Genomic DNA, 12,736 nt, shown 5'->3' with positions numbered 1-12,736 from the left:
AGTTAAAATACAGCATAAATGCTAAATAATAAAGTGACAAGCACAATATGTCAGGGGACGCATAGTAATGCAGCTATGTCTGTAAAACATTTACTGTATTTTGTCTCTAAATGTACAACAACAACAACCCACCAAATGGCGGCATCTGTGCTTATTTCCTCCCTGGTCCTCGATATTTGGAATCCTTTCAATGTTCAATGCCCAAAAAAATGCAATAAATATTTTTACTTTGGTACATCTTTATTTTAACGTTGGAATTGGTACCCGCCAGGATTTGGGGGTTACTCACATCATGTGACTCTCTTCCTACCATTCAAGGTGTTTACAAGTGAAAACTGATAAAATAAGCATCAGAAGGCGCCTGGGAGGAGGCTTTGGGATGCCTACTTAGAGCTAAGTGAGGAATGCCCAAGCAAGGTGCTTTCTATAGCCAACTTTGTGTGAGGGGCTGGGTAGGGTAGCAGCTGGGAACAGTAGGTGTGGATGAACTGTGATTTCTGAGCACCAGGTGGCACTCCTGTCTTCTCTCCAAATGCTGCCTACCCATTCAGAAACCTGGGTTTTACAAGAAAGGCTGAACTAGAGAGTTTGGGAGAGGATTGGGTAGATATAGAGATCAGAGTATTACTTATCACATCCTAGGGAAGATTCTTATCATGTAATTTTATTTAAATAATTAGTTTACTTAGAGAGAGGGGGGGCAAGAGAGAGATAGTATGGGGATGCCAGAGCCTATTTCACTGCAAATGAACTCAAGTCACATGCACAACTTTGTGCATCTGGATTTTTGTGGAAACTGCTGAATCAAAGTTGGAACATCCTGCCTTATAGGTATATGCCTTTAGTGGAACAACCACCTCTCCTGCCCTTATCATGTGATATGAGATTATCAACCTCAAATTTATGAATAGAATTGTTTGGTTTAGAATGCTGCTAAAATTTATCACTAAGAGAATGGTATAGAAAACCAACAAACCAAATGAAATCAATCATTACTTGCACAGCTATTTAGCAGTCCTTTGGAGGACACTTACAATGTTAGGAGGATGCCCTTCCTTCTGCAGCAGCTGGTTTCTGGAGGAGACTAGATGGGATATCAGCTAGATTTCTTTTTCTCATTTGCTGTTAGTGAGTTTAGATATTTACACTCCTCATCACATTTTGCAGGAGGGTAAGCCATATTCCTGGCTGTATCCAGCATCCTGCTTCTTATTGTACACCTGCATTTTAGATCCCTTTTCTACTTTCTCTTTTAATGCATGCTATTTTATATAAGTTTATATGATTTTAAAATCTTCTCTGTGTGCCTTCTGAGATAAGAAAGGACAGGCTTATGATTAATTCTTTATTCATCAGAAATCTCCATTAGGAACCCTTAATGAATTAACAGAACATCTACCATAAAATGGTAGAAATTGCTTCTGCCATCAAGAAGTTTATAACAAAATCCTGTGTATGAGAGAATTTACCCTAAATAAAAAGTGGGCTTTTCTTTATACAAGTTTTAAGAGACAAGATATCTAAGTGTAAACTCAGGGGAAAGAGGAATACTTGGTTTCACGACTAACTTTGTAGTTCTGCTCCTGGCTTTGTGTGGCCCTGGGAGAGATGGATAAACCTCTGTAAACATCAATTTCATAAGTAAAAGGGGGAATTTTCTTGGATAGTCAAATACTTAGGTACAAGGATGAAAGACATGACTATTGTTATATAAAATATGGTTGTTCTGTCACGCCCAGTAAAACTAATACAAGGCAAGTTCAATTTAAAACACATTAAGAGATGAAGGGTGGGAGTGGTGGCGCACACCTTTGATCCCAGCACTCAGGAGGCAGAGGTAGGAGGATTGCTGTGAGTTCTAGGCCACCCTGAGACTACATATGAATTCCAGGTCAGCCTGAGCTAGAGGGAGACCATACCTCAATAAGACAATAAATAAAAGATGAAGATGTTTGACTGAAATCTTGCACATTTTAAGTAGGAATGTGTTATAGTGAGGACTGAGGCTGCAGGTATAGTAGCTGTATTCATTTTAGGTTCTATTTTCAGAAGCTCCAGTTTATACTTAGCACTGTTTTCTTAGTAGCAGAAGGTCACACATGGTTATAAAGCATAAACATCTCTCTCTCTCTCTCTCTTGTATTAAGGTTGGAAAAGAAGGAAGCAGAAAAATATCATTGGTAATATTTCCACAGGCTACTTTTTGGTCAATTCAAAAACAACAAGGAACTTATATTTGCATTGAAACTATTCCCCCAATATTTATTTTTGTGTGTTTTTTGTATACATGTGTGTATGTATGTTCATATGTGTGTGGGTGCACATGTGAGCAGGAGCATGTGTGCACGTGTATGTGGAGGACAGAGAGTAATGTCAAGAGTCATTAAGAATGACAGCTCTCCATCTTATTTATTGATGCAGGATGTGTCCCAAGAACCCATGACTCACTGATTCTGCTTTTCCAGCTAAACATCTTGCCCCAAAGATCTCCAGTTTCTGCTTCTCAAGTGTTAGCATTATGGGCAGGCTGCCACACTCATCTGGCATTTACATGGATGCTAGGGTCTGATCTTTGTCCTTACATCGCACTGCAAGCACTTTTCCCCCTGAACCAACTCCCCTGACTTCCATATTCCTTTTGTTATTTTGTTGTGTATATGTGTGGGCTCATATATTTATGCATGTATGTAGGTGCTTATGCGAGTGTGTGCTTGTACAGACCAAAGGACAACTTCAGGTGTTGTTTTTCAGGTACACTATACACATAGTTTTGGTGCATGGTTAGGCTAGACTGGCTGGCCAGCAAACTCCAGAGATGTTCCTGTTTCTGCTTCGCTAGTGCTGGGATTGCAGACACATGATACCATCCTTGGAATTTTTTTTTCCCATGGGGGCTGGTATTAAATTCAAGTTTTTAATGCTTACAAGGCAAACACTTAACTAAGTGAGATATCTCTTCAGCTGCTCCCCTAAAATTTCCTTATTTTCATTTTTATTAATGCTTTTAAAAATAACATATAACAGATGTGACAAGATACAGGACTTTGTGAGAATGGTAGAGAGATTATCTTTGGATCCATAGAGAAGAGAGGAGGAAGACACTGCTAGGAAGGTGGTTGGGTTGATTCTGCAGCTCACAGATTGCATGGGAAGCTGTGAGTTGGGCTGTAAAGCACAGTAGGTTCTGGGACCAGAAAGATAAACTCAGTTTAATTTGCAACATAGGTAAATTCATGAAGTTCCCCAGGCAGAATTTTGGAACATGTAACATTGCCTGTTGAGAGAATATGACACATGGGCTAAGTTTGCAGTTCAGAGCCAGGCCCAAGGGGGATACTCCATAAAGAGTTACTTATACTGCAGGATCTATTCTTTTAGATCCATTTCCTTCTATTCCTTTGACCTACTTGGGAGAGGAATAGAAACACAGGCCTGCTTCATGGCTTTGCTCTCTTGTGGTGGCAGATAACTTTACAGGAAGTACTTTCATTATCCCTCAACTGGTACCCAAGGCCAATCTCCTATTAGTTATTTTCCAGTTTCAAAACTGTCACTCCTCCCATGATCTCATTTGCCATGAAACCTGCCTTGATCAATAGCAGCTGCTCTGAGGTCTGATAGTATTTGCCTTCTTACTCATTTTCAGAGGATAGGAACTGTGTTGTATAAAAATGTTACAGAAAGCAGCAAAAAAAAAAAAAAAAAAAAAAAAAAAAAAGGAAAAAAACCCCTGCGTCTTACTTTTCCTTCGTGGCATAGATTTTCTGATGCTCCTCTGGCAGCAGAAGCCCCTCCTGATGCCATGTGTTCTGCTGCTCCTGTCTCCAGGACCGTTCGCCTTCAGTGACTGTTGAAGTAAGTTGGCACTTCTTGGCAAATGCTCCATGTAAAACATTTTACCTGCCACATTTTCATGAAGAGGATTCAATCAGCCACTATCTCAGGTGTGTAATAACTGAAACCTTCTTCTGTTTTCTGGAATTTAATTTAATGTGCAGTTTGAATCTCTGTTCACTAGGTTATATCCTCTCACATCTATCAGACTGGGCTTTTATTATTATTTTTCTTCAGGTTTTGTGTTTTGATTCTAGGTGACTTAGAAAGTTCCAGGCATTGGACTTAATTCCTACTGTCTTCGTCTATCAGTACTGGCATCTATTGGAACATCTTCACTGGGTCTGGTCCCGAGGATTTGGTCCTCACAGCTGACCACTCAGATCTACTTTCCATTTTCAAAAACTGGGACTGAGATCAGCTCCCTGATATCACCAAGCTCTCAATACGCATTAATGACTTCCTCCCACCTTCAGAGGGAGAATGGTGCTTTGTGCACACCCCTGCTTGGGCTCCTTCCTTTGCTGACATTCCAGCCTCACCATCCTGGAAAGTTTGAGAGAAGAAACCAAGGCTATGAGAACTTACTCTCCTAAGGAGCATATTCTCGAAGTAATATTAAACTTATTTCATAATTTGAGTTCCTTCTGCTACTGGATTCTTTCAGTAATGTGAATTAAAATATTAAGCACTTTTAGTTCTCATGCTAAAACTTACTGTCAGGTAATCACTTTTAATAGTTTAACTCACAATTTGCAGTTAACTGTCACTTTGGAAAATAAAAACCAGATGGTTAAGACAATGTTTCTCAAGACCAGGTCTCTACCAGAATTATGAAAAAACATTTATTCTTGGGCCCAATCAGAGCCCTACAAAATCTCTATCTCTACTAGCGTGATTGTGGATTCTATACTAATAATGAATGCCCCCTATAATTATTATTCATGTCAAGTTCACAAAACATTGTAATCATGGTGAGGAGGGTCAACATATATGAATTCGGAGATTCAATGGTTCTAAAGTGATTTTATCAGCATAGCTAATTGTTGGAAACTTTGTAGATCAAGGAATGACCTTGACATTGTGAAAAAGGGCAAAAAATAGATAAATAGTGGGGTTCCTGTAATAAACCATTTCTACTTCCTGATTTATCTTGCAGATAATCCCTGTGGGACTGTGTGAGAAAACTGAGTGAGAAAAGTGTGGGATTTAAACCGCAAGTAACTTCTGAGTTAAGCACCATATTCCCGAATGAAATAACTCTGTTATTATTTTTAATTCCACCTTCCCAAATACCCCAAGGCATTAAACTGCTTGATACAGCAGTCTAGGTGTTAGTTCACTTTCAGTCCCAAAGCACCTTTTCTATTTTATACCTCGCATTGCGGGAAAAATGTGTTAGATGGGTAGAATATCTGGATTTAAAATTCCAGAAATTTGCACCTAAATTGCACCTGTAAAATATGTCCTCACACATGCAAGCAAGTGATTTTACTTGCAAATCATTGTTTTTGCATATTTAATTGCTTGCCTGCATCTGGGTATACATTTTGTAGGACAATTAGTGTTTACTTTAGAAAATTAGATCACTAATTTTATGTTCATTTATATAAAGCTAAGAATTGAAACATGCAGAACATTTTTTAGGCAGAGTGATCAATACATGCTCCATATGTTCCAAGTGGTGGGGAAGGGGTGCAGCCTTTTAGCCAGATGTGTTACTTTGACAGGTATGTCCTGAATACTATTATGTCCAGTTTGGTTTAGAGAGACTAGCAATTTCCTGATGTCTTGCTTGATAAAATGAATGGCTTTATTTATTTATAATCATCAATATCAAGTTGCTTCCCAATATGTGTTATATCAAGTCAAAAACTAGCAGTTGTCATTTTTTTTCATCTACTAAACCCAACTGATGCAATGAATAATAAAATGGGAAACATTTCAAAACGTGCTTTACAATTATATTTTGCAAAGTCAGTGTGATAGATTGTTGTTTTTGGTGGGATTACTGGACTGTATAGTCAGCAGGGGAATGAGTAACAGAAGCTTATTTAATAGAAATCAAAGATCACACAAATCAGTTTTAGAGTACCATGGTGAATCTAAGTTCATTAATAAAAAATTCATATTAACTTGTATGTACACATACTCATCTTTTTATTTTTATGAAACACTGGCCAAATAAATGTATTCAGTTTATCTTTTAGAACCCATTGGAATAAAAGAAATGCAGAAATTTTGTTGTGAAAAGTTTAAAAGATTCTTTTGGCTGCTAACTTACTTTATAAATGAGTAATTGGCAAGTTAAAGATCACATATATTCCACTGTGAGTCAGATAGTGTGCTAGATGCTAGAGTCATAATGACAAGTCAACATTCATGACATCCAGACATCAATGTCACTATTACGTCCAGTTGTGTTTAGAGAGACTAACAATATGTTTGTTTCTTGCTTGATAATGTCAAAATAAGTGGGTTTCTTTGTTTATAATTATCAATATCAACTTACTTCAAAATATGCATTGTATCAAGAAGAAAGAGTAAAATATGCCATATAGTCATGCATTAAGTTTTCCTAATTGTGAAGAAATGTGATAGAAACCACATAATTTTGTCCTTGCAGATATTGTGATATGGATGTAGATCTTTATGAAATTAATATTAAAGGATGTCAAGGGGTACATGAACTTAGAGAACATTCATAAAGAAACATAAATGCACTTATTCTGTATGTTATTATTCCTTTAAGAAACTGAAATCTTGACATCCAGCAAAGGGCAAAGAAGATGACAAAAAGTTATGATAATGGAAGAGTAAGGAGAAAGATATCTATGAGTTCTGTTTACAGAAACTTTAGGGTTTTTTTTTTTTTTCCCAAATCTGGGTCTGAACAAGAAAGAGAAGTCAAGAATAAATAAGGAGAACAACACAGAGAAAAATCAACTCCTACCAAATCAGAGATCCAGAGACCCAGAGGCCCCCCAATACCTCATCACTGAAGCAGACATAAAATGAACCCAACATGGCTCAGGGAAGAGGGGCCAGAAAGAATGTCATAGCCACATGTTGGGTCATGATATGCAGACATTTATCCTACCGATAATTGTGGGCTGACTCCAGAATCCATGATCCATATACCTCAACAAGGAGGGGCCAATGGGGAGGGGGTAGGCAATGGATGAGCCTAATAATGGTACCAAATTTACTGTATTCACTGAGTACAAAGCTAATTAATAAAAAAGAATATTCCTAGCAAATCATTTATATCAGAGTCAATTACAAAAGTGTTGAATTGATACCACACAGCATAGTAGAGCTGTGGAACCATGAAGTGCCTACCACCACTGCAAGGAAAGAGGGCAGACAGTAGTTGCTAGAACCCAAAGAGAATGAGTCTCCTCTGAAGGGCTGCCTTGAGAGGCACAGTGATCTTCAGCAAAAAGACCCAGCTTGAGATCCAAGAGTGATACTCCTTCATGTCACTACATCCCAACTTTAACTCACACTATTAATCAGAAAGTTCATGGATATCATCCACTAAAGAGGACGAAGACAGGTAGAGATGTGTGGGCAGGGATTTGCCTTTGTAAAAAAGAGATGATGTGAAATACACTTACAAAAAGCATATGTCTGATGCCTCAGATGGCATAAATTAAGCTATAGTAAAGTAAATAAAGGAAAACTAAAAAGAATTGATGTGATTGAAGCTAAATGACCACCTTTTACAACTTCTGAAAAGAGATGACTGTTTATCTCTAACACAATGCAATGGATGCTTATCTCTAATGGAATAGCCCAGAGGTAGATAGGCAGCAGCTGCTCTATGAGGGCATCCACTTGCAGATTCAGCCTACCATTTCTCTTTCTTCAGCACAATTATATTTAATATTTTGTTTATGTAAATGTCAAGTTGTACTATGGATGGAAGGTGGATTTGTCATAAGGCATTCACTGAGGCATTAAACAAATCACTTTTGTACTAATACACATTTTCTGTGGATTCTAGTGTCTCTTAGTGAAGGACCCCCTGTCAATTAGCTATTACCCTTTCCATTGTCTACCTATGGGGTCAAATAGTTTTACACTTATATATGCTTAGGCTTCTGGCCCTTAGAAAGTTGGGCTCTTTGCTTGGACTCTTTAGTCAGGTTCTCTAGCTAAAGCTTTTGGTTCTGTCACTGAACAGCAATGGAATATAACACTAAAAGACATGGTCTTTGGAGCAATGAGTGGCTGCCAATGGGGACCAAGGAGTCTATATATGTACTAAATTCTTCATGAGATAACCTGTACCAGTGAAAATAGAACAATGCAGAAAGCCTCATCATTTTCTGTGAGTAAACATGCAACCACATATGGGCCAGGTGTGCTGCTTGGGGATGCCCAAGTTTTTTTTTTTTTTATCTATGTCTTTGGTCCTCTGGAGTTACACTTCCTCAAAGTGTTTGCAGTTCTATCCTCAATTTGGCTTTGGTGCTGTAGGCAACATGAAAATGGGACACATATACCCACTTGTAGCTAATCAGCCCTGTTTCATCATAGAGAAAGATCTCTCTAAATATGACAAATGGTAGAAAACATGAATTTTTGGACAAGATAGAAAATTTTTGCCATATAAAGTAGGGAATAAGAATGATAAATAAGGGCTGTACATATGGCTCAGCTGTTAAGGCACTTGCCTGCAATGCCTAATGACCCAGGTTGGATTCCCAGTACCACATAAAGCCAGATGCACAAAGTAACACATGTATCTGGAGTTCCTTTGTAATGGCTGGAGGCCCTCTCTATCTCTCTCTGCTTGCAGATAAGTAAATGAAATATTTTTACAAAGAATGACAAATAATCTAAAACATGGTATCTAAGAGAGGGAGCAAGAATACACAAATCTTTAAGATTTCCAGTTCTTAATATGAAAGTAATAGGATTTTCATACTGAGTCTAATAATAGTTATAATTATTATCAGAAATAAATGATGAACCATAATATTTGGTGATCTCATGAACAGAAAGACTGAACGTTAGCATCCCACCTACCATTTGGTGCAGATTAAGTATTCACAACCTAGGTTCCTTACACCTCTTGCTTTCCATTTTCAACAAATTCTTGTTGGCATTTTAGTTTATTATCTGGTGGCAAGACAGCACTTCATGTTCCAAGTATCAAGGCTAGGCAGATGGGAAGCCAGTGTAGGGTAGGGAAGCATGTTTCATTGGGATAAGTGTATATATTTCTGATAAAATTCCCTTTCAGTAACTTCTGTTCATGTCATACTGACTAAAGCTGGGTTTGGATGGTTACTGAAATTGGCAAGAGAGTCTGGAAATATAAGCACTTGTCTTTATAAACCTGGAGATTAGGCAAGGGGAAGAAAAGGGCTGAGAAAATCCTAGAGAGAAGAAATTGGTTTATTGTAAGACCTCTCTACCTATGCAATTTATACTACAGAAGATATCCTTTTAATGGAGATAGGTAGGCACCATTGGCCATGGTCTCTCTGTGCTATCAATTGATCCAACTTTAATTTTTTGCATATATCAGAGACAGTGTTTTAACTGAAGGTTCTGAAAACCCATCCCTATATCCTATTTGCCTTCATCAGGTTTTCAAGGCTGAAATACATGTACCAACTTCCATGTTGAGCTCCATAAAGTCTTTGATTTTTTTCCCCCATTTGTATATACCCCAAATTTCTAGAAAATAATTGACTTCTGAGGAAAGTACTGGCTTCTGGAAAAACTAAGAAATCTAGTATAAATGTATCCCTGCTATCTCTGCTTATATATGACCATGGCAGGGAGCCAAGATTATGCTCAGAAAATTGTTTTCAGTGGCCGTACAAATGGGCAATAAAGGCCCTCAACATATACCCCATATTTTGTTTCAGAAATAATTATACCTGAAGAATTTTAGGGAAAGTAAATCACATGCTTGCCTGAACACAAGTAAAATATCCATAAAAGTACTTATAAAATGTTAAGCTTTCAGTAGTGCTATTTCCTGGAATAGTCGTAGAAATAAACTGTTGGTTAATATGGACCAAAATAACTAAATGAGCTAATTCATTGTATGGGCTTGTCATTTATATACCAATTAAAAGCCATATAATGATTTCTAAAAATAACAACCTTAGTTTTAGAATAATTTCCCTGTGCCAGTGTTGGCAATAATCAGTAAGTAGGATTGGTGATTCAGGACACTATTAATATGAAATAATAAAATGTTACCTTTATGTAACAAAATATTTATTTTTTTCCTCAAAATCAATGGAAACTAATATCTTTCAAATTGCTTATATACTGAAATCTGTCCATACTAATGAAGAGGGTACTGTTTTTGAAACCTAAGCAAATTAGAAAGTAAAGGAATGATGGGCTGGAGAGATAACTTAGCAGTTAAGCGCTTGCCTGTGAAGCCTAAGGGCCCTGGTTCAAGGCTCGATTCCCCAGGACCCACATTAGCACAAGGGGGTGCATGCATCTGGAGTTTGTTTGCAGTGGCTGGAGGCTCTGGTGCGACCATTCTGTCTCTTTCTCTCTGTCTCTTTCTCTTTCTGTCACTCTCAAATAAATAAATCAAGTAAAAATAAACAAAAATAAGAAAGTGAAGGAATGAATTAAATGGTCTGGGAGAATAGGACATTATGAATCTTGAGAATCTAAAAGTGAACACAGATCATTTGGAAACACAAAAGAGTACATCTCAGAATTTCTGGTCTACAGGGAGGAGGTTTTCAACTCAATTCCAGCTTGATTTCTCAGTGACCTTACAGCCCAATAACGTGGAGTCTTCAGCATTAGTGTCTTACCATCAATTCCTGGTGGGAAACCAAGAGCCTCGGCAGTGGCCTGTGATGTATTTTGGAGACATCTGGGAACTCTCTGGCCAACAGAATGCCATCACTAGCGTTGAAATTTTCTAGTAATGATTTACGGCTTCTGGGTATGCCATTGTTCAAAAAGTTGTCCATATGGCTTATTCATACCCTCTTAGAATTTGATTAACTCTCTCTCCCATACTTCTTTCACTCCATCTCTTACCCTGCCCTCCTTTAGGCAATTGCATTCCCAGAAATTTGTTCATCTATTTACATATATACAATATCATTCCCTTAAGTCCTCTTCTCTCCTTCCTCCCATATAGCTACTTTCCAGCTTATTGGCCTTCACTACCAATTTTTACCCCAAATCACATACATGAGACAGAATATGTAATATTTGGCTTTCTGTCATGGGCTATCATATCATCTTTTCCAGATCCATCCACTTCCCTGAAGATCTCATAATTTCATTTTTTCTGCTGAATGGAACTCAGTCCATTGTTTAAATGCACCACATCTTCATTATCCATTCATAAGTTGAGGAACATTTAGGCTGGTTTTATTTACTAGCTCTTGTGAATAGAGTGGCAGTAAATATAAAAGCACAAGTATCTTTAAGGTCATGAGATGAGTCCTTAGGATGTATGCCTAGGAGTGGTATAAGTGGGTCAATGTGGTAAATCAAATTTTAGCTGTCTTAGGAACCTTCACACTGATTTCCATAATGGATATACCAGTTTACATTCACAACAACAGTGTGGAAAGCTTCCTCTTTTTCTACATCCTTACCAGGATATATATTGTCATTTGTTTTCTTAATGATAGCCATTCTCACAGGAGTGAGATGGAATCTCAAAATAGTTTTAATTTTGTATTTCCCTGATGGCGAAGGATGTAGGACATTTTTTTCCCAGATATTTATGGGCCACCTGTATTCCTGCCTTTGAGAACTTTCTATTTAGTTCCATAGCTAATTTTTAATTAGGTTGTTTAATTTCTTATTATTTAATTTTTTTTGAGTTCTTTGTATATCCTGGATATTAACCCTTTGTCAGATTTATGGATGGAAAAGATTTTTTCACATCCAGTAAGTTGCCTTTTTGCTTGATTCATGGCACAATTTGATATACAAAAGCTTTTTAATTTCACTGGGTCTCAGTAGTTGACTAGTGGTTTTATTTCCTGAGCAACTTGGGTTATATTCAGAAAGTCATTGCCTATACCAATATATTGAAGGGTTTCACCTCTACTTTTTCCTCTAGCTGTTTTAGCATTTCAGTTTTAGGTTTTTTATTAAGGTCTTTGATCCATTTCAACTTGATTATTGTGAATGGAGAGAGATAAGTATCTATTTTCATCCTTCAAAATATTGATATCCAGTTTTTCCAGAACCATTTGTTAAATAGGCTACCTTTTATCCAGTGAATATTTTGAGGATTTTTGTGGAAAATCAGATGACTGTAGCTTCTTGGACTTAAATGTGTGTCTCTATTCTATTCATTGACTTACTTGTCTGTTTTGTGCCAGTAGCATGCAGTTTTTGTTACTATGGCTCTAGACTATAGCTTAAAGACAGTTTATGGTGATACTGTCAGCCTTATTTTTGTTGTTTAGAATTGTTTTCACTATTTGAGTTTCTTTGTGCTTCCAAATGGATTTTATGGGTTCTTTTTTCCTATTTCTGTGAAGATGGATATTGTAATTTTGATGGGGATTGCTTTAAATATGTCAGTTGCTTTTGATAAGATTGACATTTTCACAATATTGATTCCTCCAATCCAAGAATGGGGGATGCCTTTCCATTTTCTAGTGTCTTCCGCAATTTCTTTCTTGAGTATTTTGAAGTTATCATTGTAGAAATCCTTCACTTGCTTGGTTATGTTTATTGAAATGTGCTTTATTATATTTTGAGGTAATTGTGAATGGGAGTGATTCCCTGATTTCGTACTCAGCAGGTTTGTTGTTCGTATGTAGGCAGACTACAGATTTCTGTGTGTTTATTTTGTATCTTGCTATGTTGACCAAGTGCTTGTCAGCTCTAAGAGTTTGCTGGTAGAGTCTTTAGTGTACTTTATATATAG

General features: G+C 37.2%; 1 pseudogene; it reads right to left on the bottom strand.

Moving 5' to 3' along the window:
* LOC101610503 overlaps positions 1-5,217 on the bottom strand; it is a 48,500-nt pseudogene extending 43,283 nt beyond the window's left edge.
* Positions 5,218-12,736: the final 7,519 nt, after the last annotated feature.

Source organism: Jaculus jaculus, chromosome 1 (assembly GCF_020740685.1).
Source record: "Jaculus jaculus isolate mJacJac1 chromosome 1, mJacJac1.mat.Y.cur, whole genome shotgun sequence".
In the NCBI taxonomy this organism is placed as follows: domain Eukaryota; kingdom Metazoa; phylum Chordata; class Mammalia; order Rodentia; family Dipodidae; genus Jaculus; species Jaculus jaculus.
Note: the sequence above shows the minus strand (reverse complement) of the source record. Positions and strands in the feature narration are given on the sequence as shown.